This window comes from Gracilinanus agilis, chromosome 1 (genome assembly GCF_016433145.1).
Source record: "Gracilinanus agilis isolate LMUSP501 chromosome 1, AgileGrace, whole genome shotgun sequence".
Lineage (NCBI taxonomy): Eukaryota > Metazoa > Chordata > Mammalia > Didelphimorphia > Didelphidae > Gracilinanus > Gracilinanus agilis.
In genome coordinates this window covers 435,631,356-435,642,967 of record NC_058130.1, presented here as the reverse complement: position 1 = coordinate 435,642,967, position 11,612 = coordinate 435,631,356, and the positions used below count along the sequence as shown (strand labels likewise).

General features: G+C 35.6%; 1 pseudogene; it reads left to right on the top strand.

Annotated features, from left to right (window-relative positions):
• Positions 1 to 678: 678 nt before the first annotated feature.
• LOC123252628 lies at positions 679 to 11,154 on the top strand (annotated as a pseudogene).
• The last annotated feature ends 458 nt before the right edge of the window (positions 11,155 to 11,612 follow it).

Sequence of the window (11,612 nt, the reverse complement as noted above, 5' to 3'; positions counted from 1 at the left end):
GAGAGAGAAAGAGAGAGATGAAGAGAAAGACAGAGACAGAAAGAGACAGAGAGAGATGAGAGACATTGGATGAGGAATGCTAGGAAATGAGGAGAGATTAGAAAAGGTTTCATGTAGAAAATGAGTTTCCTTTGAGTTAGAATTTTTAGAAGGAGAAGTGATCAAGGAGTGCATTCCAGGTATGGGAGATGATCAATGCAAAGGCACAGAAATTTAAATGGAGAAGTGTGTATATAAGGAACAGTAAAAAAAAAAAAAAAAGGCAACGTCACTGGATGGCAGAGTTCTAAAGAGGACTAATTTAGTCTAGAAAGTTAGGTAAGGACTGGGGTATGAAGGACTTTAAATTCCAGAGAGAGGCATTTATTTCTCTGACAGGTGACATTGCAATTTATTAAAGCTGGTAGCAAGGAGTAATATTGTTAAGCCTGTGCTTTAAAAAAAACCCTTGGGCAGTTGTGTGGATGATATATTGGAGTAGAGTTATTTGAGGCAAGGATACCAGTTAGAAGCTATTGCAATAATCAAGGTGAGTGAAATCTGATGAAATCTGAAATAGGGTGGTAGCTGTGTTGGGTGGAAAGAAGGATACAAATGTAAGAGAGGTCATGGAGGTAAAAATGATGAGATTTTGCAACTAATTTGAAATATAGGCTAAGTGAGGGTGAGGGGCAGAGAATGAATGATGCTGGAGTTATGAAGATGAAGGATGGTGGCAATCCTGATGGTAAATGGGAATTCTGGAAGAGGCATGAGTTTATGAAGGAAAGGTAATAACTTCTTTGGATATTTTATGTTTTTGATGTCTATAAGTCTTTCAGTTTGAAATGTCCAATAGTCATTTACTTAAGTAGATGGGCAGCAAGGTGGTGAGGTAGATAGAACACTGGGCCTAGAGTCAGGAAGACCTGAGTTCAAATCCAGCCTCAGATACTAGTTGTGAAACTCTAGGCAAGTCACTTAAACACTGCTTGCTTCTATTTCTTCATCAGTTAAAAGGAGAAGAAAATGGCAAATCACTCCATTATCTTTGGCAAGAAAACCACAAATGAGATCATGAAGGATCAGATATCATTGAAAAACCTGAACAACAATAGATACCCAACTAGAGCCTCCAAGAAATGCTGGAATTATAGATAATAGATAGATATAGATATAGATATAGATATAGATATAGATATAGATATAGATAGATACAGATCTGGAGTTATCTGCATAGAGATGGCCATTTACTCCATTCAAATTGATTAGGTCACCAAGTAACTGAGTATACAGAAAAAGAAGATTGTCCAGGACAAAACTTGTGGCTACACACACAGTTAGTGGTTGTGCCCTAAATGAACATCCGAGAAAGAGCCTGAGACAAAGAAGCAAACAGACAGGAAAGAGAACAAAGTGCAGTATCACAAATACCCAGAAAGGAGATAATATCCACAAAGAGGTGTATAATGATATCAAAGACTACAGAGAAGATCAAGAAGGGTGAGGATTGAGAAGAGGCTATTAGATTTGACAACCGAGAGATTATTGGTAACTTTAGGAGGGCAATTTCAGTGGAGCAATGTAATTAGAAGCCAAATTGCAAAAGGCTAAGTAAGGAGAGAGGAAGAAGATGCAATTAGTGTAACATTTTTGTTGTTCTTGTTTTTAATGAGTTTGGTTTAATTAGGAAGTAGAGATATTAGGTGAGAGCCTGGAGGAGGGAATGTTAGCATTTCAAAAGGGCATTTTTCAAGGATCTGAGAGTCTTTAGCATGCTTGTAGGCTTCACAAAAGAAACTAGTAGAGAAGGAGAGATTAAAGATTAAAGAAAAAGAAGGTGATGATGGGATCAATCTCCTACAAAAGATAGAAGGGGATCAGATCAAACATGCATGTAGAGGTATGGCCTTGGTGGGAAAAGAGCCATTTCATTACTAGAGATTAGAGTAAAGGAGGGAAAAACAAATAAGAATTGCTGTGAAGGGGGTAATGAAGGGGTAATGAAAAATTTAGACAAGGAAATCTCATGGCAAATGGCCTTGATTTTCTTAGTAATATATGAAATGAGGTTCTCAGAGCAGGAAAAAAAAATGGTGGGTAGCCTAAGAATGTAAAAGAAGATTTAGATGTTCACTGTTGTAGTGAACAGAATAGAGGATTGGGGAAGAGTAAACAATTTTCGTGGACCCATTAGGCATCAGTTTCATTAATTCTTCTAGCTATATTCAGATCTACATTAATGTAAGTGGAAAAGGGAGATATAGGCAACACAAACATACTTTTGGGTCTGACTTTATACTGAATTTTTCACCAAATAACTGAATGAGATCCATATTGTTCCTTTTTTCTATGTGTTTTTCTTCAAAGGATTTTCATTTTAGGTGTGTTCCTATATTCAGTCAATCTGGTATTATTATCATTATTAACACTTTACAGATAAACTCCAAGTTGAGAAAAGCTGAGATTCACTAAAGATAATAGCCAGCAAGGGCTAGGTTACAACTCAAACTCTTGTCTTGTTACTTCAAGCCCAGTGCTCTAGGCTCTCTTCCCTTGGGAACTAGAATTTGGTCCCCTAGGTCCCTAGCCAACATTCAAATACCCCATTCTTTCCTTTAATGCAAAAGTAAATAGTACAAAGAAGTGTTAAACAATTTAAATAAGCAAAAAAAAAAATAAGTGAAGCAATTATCATTGAACAAAGATCACACACAATGTAAAGAAAATTGTATTTGAGAGATATCAGAAGATCTCAGTTCTATACTGACTTATTTACTGACTACATTACATTCTGCAAGTTATTTAATGTCTCTGGGCTCTAATTTTGTGGTCTATAAAGTGAAAGAGTTGAACTATTTGATCCTTAAGGCCCCTTCACTTCCATCTCTAAATATCTGACCTATTGAAAAGAAGTGAAGGGCATTTATTGGAAAAAAATAAATTTACACTTTTCTCTTGTTGACATTTCAGACTTACAAACAAACTTCCTATTCTATTCCTGATTTTTTTTCTCTTAGAGGGACAAATTTTCCTGGCACTCTCACCATCTGTGGGGTAAAAAAGCGACACTTGTTAGAAAAAATTAATTGAAAGAACACTCCCCTGAAACTGAAGTCACTCATCTGCTGACAGCCTAGTCAGAATTAGTTCTTGACATGGCACAAAAGAGGAAAGATAATTTAGGAATAAAAATGAAATATTTTAGGTTGTAAGCTCCCTGAGAGCAAGGAGCTTGCCTTACTAATCTTTGTCTCTCCTCTAGTTCCTAGCAACATACCTTTAAGTGTACTAGGAACTTCCTATAAATTCCTTGAATAAGTATTTCTTGTTAACAAAGCATAGCTAAGGAGATAAACAGTCATAGGAATTGTGCCTTCATTGTTTAGTTATTAAACAGATGAATTTGGTGCTATAACAGTCCTTCTCTACCAAGGGAAATAATATCAACAGATGTATTAACCTCTTTATCTTTTTGTTAGCCCCAAGCCCCGAGTCCAAAACTTCTGGCCTAACAAACACACTGGTGTTAAATGTATCTCTATCTCTTCCCTAGTTGTGTTTCCCTACCTCAGTTGCATCCTCCCAAGCAGTAAATAGCAGTTTTTAACATTGTTTGTAAAGACAAAGAAAATATTAAAATAAAGATAAACAGAATTTCCTCATGCTCAAAACAGGCTTCAGAATCCCAAAAAAGGACTTGTGAGAAGCAACATAATTTAGGAATATGGTCATGGGGTGTATTTTCAAGGATTTCAGCAAGACAATTTTGTGTGTTGATTTCCCCTTTCCCCAAATGGCCCAAGCATCCTCATTCCTAGTGGTCTGGATATTTCTTTTGTGTCAGTTGCTTCTGATTGTGCTCCTGCTTTCCCAGATTACCCAGCACCATGTCCTTTAATAAGAATATTCCCCATTTTAATGCACTTGCATACTTTATAATGCCTTATATATATATATATATTGCGTTTTGTAAATTAGAAGTTTGTGGCAACCCTGAATCAAGCAAGTCTTTAATACTATTTTTCCTACAGCATATACTCATATAATGTCTTTGTCACATTTAAATAATTGTTTTATTTCAAACTTTTTCATTATTATTATGTCTTTTCCAGTGATCTGTGATCAGTGATCTTTGATGTTATTATTATAATCATTTTAGGGTACTACCCTGTCCATATAAGATGACAAACTTAACTGACAAATGTTGTCTGTGAGGGCAGCTATTTGACTCAGTAGATTGAGAACCAGGCCCAGAGATGAAAAGTACTATGTTCCAATTTGACCCCAGATACTTCCTAGTTTTATCACCCAGGGCAAGCCCCACAACCCCCATTGCCTAGCCATTTTTATGTCTTGGAACCAATACATAATATTGATTCTAAGATGAAAGGTAAGGGTTTTCAAAAATTGTTTGTGTTCTGATTACTCCACTAAGCAGCTGTCCCCCATCTCTCTTCTTCCTCGTGAGTCTCCCTATTCCCTAAGACACAACAATATTGAAATTGGACTAATTAATAGCCCTTTAATGGCCTCTAAGTGTTCAAGGGAAAGGAAGAATCAATTGATGCAGCAAACTTCATTGTTGTCTTGTTTTTAAAAATTGCCATAGCCACCCCAACCTTCAGCAACCACCAATCATCAGCCAGCAACAGCAAGGCAAGACCTTCTACCAGAAGAAAGAGTATGACTCACTGAAACTTCAAATGATTTCTTAGCAATAAAGTATTTTTTTAATCAAGGCAGGTGCATTTTTAGACATACTGTTGCACACTTAATAGCCTACCATAGAGTATAAACATAAATTTATATGCCCTGGGAAACAAAAAAATTTCTCATGACTCACTTTATTGTGGTAGTCTGGAAGCAAAACAGCAACAACTCCAAGGTATGCCTGAATTTCATTCTGGAAACATTTACTTTTTTCATATTCACTCAAAGAACTATTTTTTACCTAAAAAAAGAGATTACATTTTTATAGTTAGTCTTAAACCTCCTTATGTAGTCCTTTTGTGAAAGAACAACTCTCTCATATTCCCCCCTGGTTAAATACTTGTGTCCTAAGAAAAGTAACTGGAATAGGTTTGAGCATATTTGTTATTCATAGTTCTAAATTCTGGATAGAATTCATAGACATAAATTCTAGACAAATCTCTAGTGACTATAGCTCTAAATGACGTGAAATATACATTAAATAAATGTCTATGCAAATTCAAACAGGTAAATATAAATAAAAAGCAATGCAATAAATATCAGTGGGTCTACATAATAATGTCATTAAACAGCAGAGTATATGAAATTGCAAAATTATGCCTAGCTAACATGCAATGCATATCTATGTTTAGGGTGTTACTATACTTATCATCTCTGTACCTTATGAATATCCACACTTGAGGTTATAGAAGGGAACCTGGAAAATCAAATTAATTTGTACAAATAATCACATGTATCAATGAACATATGCAATTTCCCTTTCCTTTCCTATTACTCTAGAGGCTACCACCACCTTTCTAGTCACCACTCACAAACCTAGATGTTATTCTCAAGTCCTTATTCTCACTGCCACTCCCAATCAATGAGTCACCAAATTTCTGTCATTTTTGCCTGCACATCTTTTACATAAGTACTTTTCTCTACTCTTACACCACTATCAATCTAGTGTAAGTGATGACGTCATGTGTGGACTAGTACAATAGACTGCTGGCCACAAGTTTCCTCACTCCAAACCACTCTCCAATCAGTCATCAAATTAATCTTCCTGAAGTTTGCCTTTGACTATGTTACCCTAACATCTGATAAATCCCAGCAGCTTCCTATTGCCCTCCCAGTATTTTAACTGGCTGTTACTTGTGCCTGGAATTCTTTCCTTCTTCATCTTTACCTTCTAGCTTCCTTAACTTCCTCCAAGTCTTAGCTAAAATCTCTGTTTGTAAGAAGTTTTCCTTATTCCCCTTCAATGCTAATGCTTTCCTTCTGTTAATTATCTACAAATTATTCTGCATATATCTCGTTGGTTCATTGTTGTTTGTATGCTTTTCCCCCCATCAGTCTGTGAACTCAGAAAACAGGACTTTTTCCTTTGTGTCCCCAGTACTTAGTACAGTGCCTGGGACAGTTGTCTAATAAATGGCTACTAACTTGACTTAACAATGTAGGTAAATACTAGTATTATCATGTGGCTTTGTAGATAACCACTTTTCCAGCTTCTCTAATTACATCATAATTTTTTTGCTCATAACTTAATAAAGTTTGCTATAACCTGACAACCTATCTGCTCTTAATAGAGACTGATCATAGTCTTCATACAAACTCAAAGAAGAAGGAAGCCCTACGTCCCTCTCTAAGCCTGATTTTGTACAGGGACTAGGATAATTAGCAATGTTACTACACTTGATTGTCTCTGTACCTTAGGAATATCCACAGTTGATATTGTAGAAGGGATTCTGGAAGATCATATTAATCACAATGCATATCCTCCTGGCTGCCTCCATCCGAATAGAACTTGCCACCCGAATATTCCCTTACCAGAATATTTCTCTGTGCACATTCCTAAACCCTTCCCTGCAGGATCCATTAAAGCTGAGCTGTTATGCATAATGAGTTTGTAAACATCTATGTGGAGAAGCCCAAGGTCCAAGATCCAAGCAAATTTTCCTCAGCCTTGGTTTTGGATTTCATTCCCTTTGTAGCTCTATTGTGCTGAAAGTCTTTACAGGTATATTTGAAGTAGTAGACCTGTGCTAATCATTTCGGTGATCAGATATGGAAGTTCAATTGATCAAGGAAAATCATAAAGCCAGACCAGGTCAATATATTATTTTTCACTGTCTAAGAGTCTCTGAACTAGAAAACCATCCATTTTCTCTTGCATTTACTCTTTACTCAACTGAAACCAAAGTAATATTTGGGATTCATCTGAAAATAGCTTGGAGTCTGACAGAAAGGTTTCATGATTTTCTGCTGTCTCTGCTTGGACAAATTTCAGATATTCTACCCTTAATCCAGCCAAGAAACTATCCTGAACTGTATATCAGTAGATCCTTTCGGAATCCTTTTGAGGGATCACTGAATTATGAGGTCAGTTTGTGCGTGGCTAGAAGCATCAGTGACTCCTTTTGCATCAATATTCAACACATTGCTGGATGACTGGAGAGCACACTAGCTCAGAAGACTATACTTCATTTGGGTGTGGAGTGACATCTAGTCCTTTCATTGGTTTGCAGATTTATTTTGTGTGCTACATAACAAGCTTTGGCAGGAAAACTGACCTTTGTGAACATCCAGCTGTACCTCAGTCAAACAAAGGGAATACAGAAAATAACTGGTGAAAAATATCAAGCACCAAGGAGGCAGCTAGGTGGTTTATATAAAACACTGGGCCTGGAGTCAGGAAGATCTGAGTCCAAATCTAACATCAGACACATACTGGCTATGTGACCCTGAGTAAGTGACTTAACCTACTTGCCCTAATCCAGTGGAGAAGGAAATAGCAAACCACTTCAGTATCTTTGACAAAAAGAAAACCCTATGGACACTATATAGTTCATGGAGTCACAAAGAGCCTAACATAACTGAGCAGTGACAATAGCAATCAAACACTGAGTTTTTATTGAATAGCCTTGATAGCAGTAAAGATACTGCATCTGGATTAAGTCCTTTCTCCCTATTTGGATTGATTTTTGTGTAACAACATACTTAGTCTTCTTAACTTCATCTACTACTGAACCATTGTCTAATTCAGAAAATCTTTGAAAAACTGGCAGGCACTCTATTTCGCTTAGTGTCTTCTGAGATGTATCCATCAGTTTCTATTTAATCAATAAAGAATTCAACTAATTCTCCTCTAGACAATAAGTGGTTGGTAGTGAATTGCTTTTACATAACCCCAACCAGTTGCTGAGATGGTACTATAAATTGGAAAGTTGCCCAATCAATCCATAAGTACATATGACATATATTTCCATAGATCTGGATAACTGAATATCATGATGACCAATGATTCTTAGCAAAACACTAGTAAACTTTTTCTTCATTGTCTTAGTAATGAACTTTGACATCTACTGTCATTTGTGCCTGTCAAGAAATCTGTTACAAGAATTGTATTTTTATTTTCTTTTTTAAATTAGTCAGGGTAGGAGGAAAAGAAAATAGATTTGTTCATTTATTTTAATAGAAAAGGTAGAACACTATAGACATAGAATATACTGAGCTTTTCAGATGAAACTGTATTGTTAATTTTCCTTAATTGTTTACTTTATTATAAGAGTCTTCTCATGATGTAGTAGTATTCTATAGATGCTAATAATGTAAAAACAAAACACAATCAAATATTTAAAATATTATGTGCTATGTATTTTAAAGATAGGTTTTACAATATTGAGTTCTATTACTGCTTAAGCTGTGCACACTAATTCTGTGCCATTAAGAGGGAGGAGAAAGGATTACAGATAGAGATTGGAAGATTTCAGTCTTTATAAAAATGAAGCTCCTTTAAAACCTATAATAAAAAATGGTTTCCAGTTGGTTTTAATTCCTATATTTTCATGAAATAGGCCTTTTTTGTTTAATATTTAATGAAGCCCTTGAAATATTTGCTATTCCTTATGCCAGAGGGTTAGAATGCTACATGAAAATTCAAAAACAAAGCTGATTAGAGTCCAAAGAAATGTGATCTCAGTGGAGTTCAGATGTGCTCCAGTCATGCTTGGTGATGTCATTTTCTAGGTTAGGGAAAGCAGTAGATTTAGTGGGAAGGACAGTAGACTTGATGCCACAAGACCATTATCATGGAATCCTAGAGTTGGAAAGGTCCTAAGGTATCTAGATCTAGACTCACCTCTATACCCTATCTAAACAAGAATCACACCTACAAATTATTTGACAAGTTGTTCATCTTTTGAAGCTGTCATCCATAGTGAGAGATCCATTACCTCTGCAGGAATTCTGTTCCTTATTTGGATAATTCTAATTCTTACAGTCCCTCTCCAATTTATATTCATTGTTTCTAATTCTGCTCCCTGGAGCCAAAGAAAACAAATCTATTCTCACTTTCATATGATAGCCCCTCAAATATTTGAACATAATTACAATCTCTTCCTCTACTTGCCCCTCAAGTCTGCTCTTCACTGAGCTAAACTTCCCCATTCTTTTCACTAATCATCACGTGTTGTGGTTGTATTCTGATTGCCATACTATGACTACTTCCCTGCATACAAATACCTTTCCAAATATGGCACCTAGTCCTGAGCTCAATACTGCAGAGTCTAACCAAGGTGCATACAGTGAAACTATTAGCTCTCTCTTTTGATACTCACTATATAAAATTTCCCTTGTTAGGGATATTCTATCCCTGACCAAGAACCCATAATTCCAATATTATAAGCTATGATCCAGAAACACAAACATTATTCTCAAACACTATGTCCTTGAAAGTTGCTTCTTAATTTTTCCTCTCTTTCCGCCTATATCTGTGACCTAAATGACTTCAGATTCATTCCCAGCACTTCAAAATCCTTGCCATAGCCTTGTTTGTTTCTGTGTGACTACCCAGAAACAGCTAGTAAACATCAGCATTGATAAATCAGGCTAATGTCTTTGTAACTGCCTTTGGAACTCCTCATAAGGGAATCACTAACCACTGAAATTCATCTCTTCTTACTTTGGTCTCGGAGATATATCATCCAGTAGACCTAGACACCTATCCCAGCTTTGCCATTTAATAGCCAGGCAGCTTTGGAGAAACTTACTTCATCCCTCTAAGCTTCACATTCTTCATCTTTAGCAGACCTTACTTACCTTACCTTTTTATTAAAAGGGAAATAGAGTACTTTGTATTCCTCCTGAAAGTCATATATAAATGTGAATTATTCTTATTATTTACCCTGGCTCTAAGATAAATGAAGATATAATAGGTTATCTCAAAGTTGGAGAAAAACTCACAAAACGAGTTTTCATTTTGGTTCTTTTTCACTTTTTCAACCAATCTATGCCATACAACACTTTTTTGCTGAGTTGGAGGTAGGGAATGATTCAAATCAAAGAATCAGCTTCATACTGGCTGATCATCACTGCTCTAAAAAAGATAGATTCAGCAAGTTGTTTTGTCACCTTCAATCCAAAAGTTGTGAAGAATGATTTTGGTTATGCCTTTGCCCTACAGAAAAGCAAGGAAACATTTTCAAACCTACAAGAAGGCCAATAGAGACCAACAAAGAACTTCTATCAGAGATATTTTGGTCCCTATAGAATTTCTTTCCCCATGAACTTTCAAATCATCAGAAGGACAGAAGTTTGAGTTTGTCCTGAATCAACTCTGGGTTCTATTTTCAACAAACCCTTAAGTCACTAAACAAAGGTTATATTAGAAGAATCTCCATTGCATGCTTAGAGTTTCTAGGCTTTTCCATCAACCCCAAAATGAAATTTCCTTTTATATGTTGTCTCTTCCCATTAAAATGAACTCCTCGGGAGCAAAAAACATCTTTTTCTATTTATATCCCCAGCACTTCATAGTGTTTGACTCATAGTGAGGACTTTTCAAATACCATTCCATTCATTCATATATTCCTCCCATTCTTTTTCCAGTTCCATAAGATTTCTTGGGAAAGCTGTATCCACTAGCATCAACTAGCTATCATTTCGTGCTAAAATTACTTAAAGTATGGGCCAATTCACTGGCAAGGTGCTCTGGTCAGATGGCATGCTGGCACATTACAAACCCAGTGTATCCATTTTACAAGTAAATATGTACACACATATACATGCATGTCTATGTACATAGACAGATACATATATGCATATGTAAAATACACACAAATGCATTTATTATGCATGTATATATAGGAAAATGCCATATACACATATGTGGATTTTATATGTGCATCAAGCATTGTTATAAATTATGGTACAAGCTTTTCTAAAAATCATGACACCACAGGTCCTCAGTCCATATGGTACCACTAAAAGAATTTATTATATAAAGATCCTATTTGAATAGCAACTAGTATGATGAAGTGATCATTTAAGAAATTGGAAGGAGGTGGAGTATGAATAAACATTTTCTCATTTATTTTTTTCAATTGAGCTTGGTTGCAAATAGTGGCCACTTAAAATGCTTGCCACAGCTTTTGTTGAAAGTACCATAATTCTTTTTCTCATTTGTTTCCAGACTTATAAATAATTGTATTCAAAATACCAAAACTATCAACATCTGTACTTAATTAATTTAATTACTCTTTCCAGCCAAAACATTTTCTACTGTATTACCTTAAAATTTTAACAACTAAAATTTATTTGCACAGTGGAGTGCTAGAATTATAAATTATTTCCCCTGTCCTTACATGAGGCATATGACATAGTAGATAGAGCTCTGGATTTGGAGTTGGGACTATGCAGGTCCTAATCATGTGTCAGGGACTTATTATTATCTATGTATTCCTGGGAAGTGATTTAACCCCAACTTTATGAACCTCAACTTCTCCATTTGTAAAATTAGAATAATGATAAAAGCAGTATGTACTTTATAAAATTTTGTAAAACTCAAATGAGGTTATGTATGCAAAGCACTTTAATTACCTACATTTAAGTTTTTTAATGCTTTAAACTAGAGGTCAAAGGGTTCATAGATTGCTAAA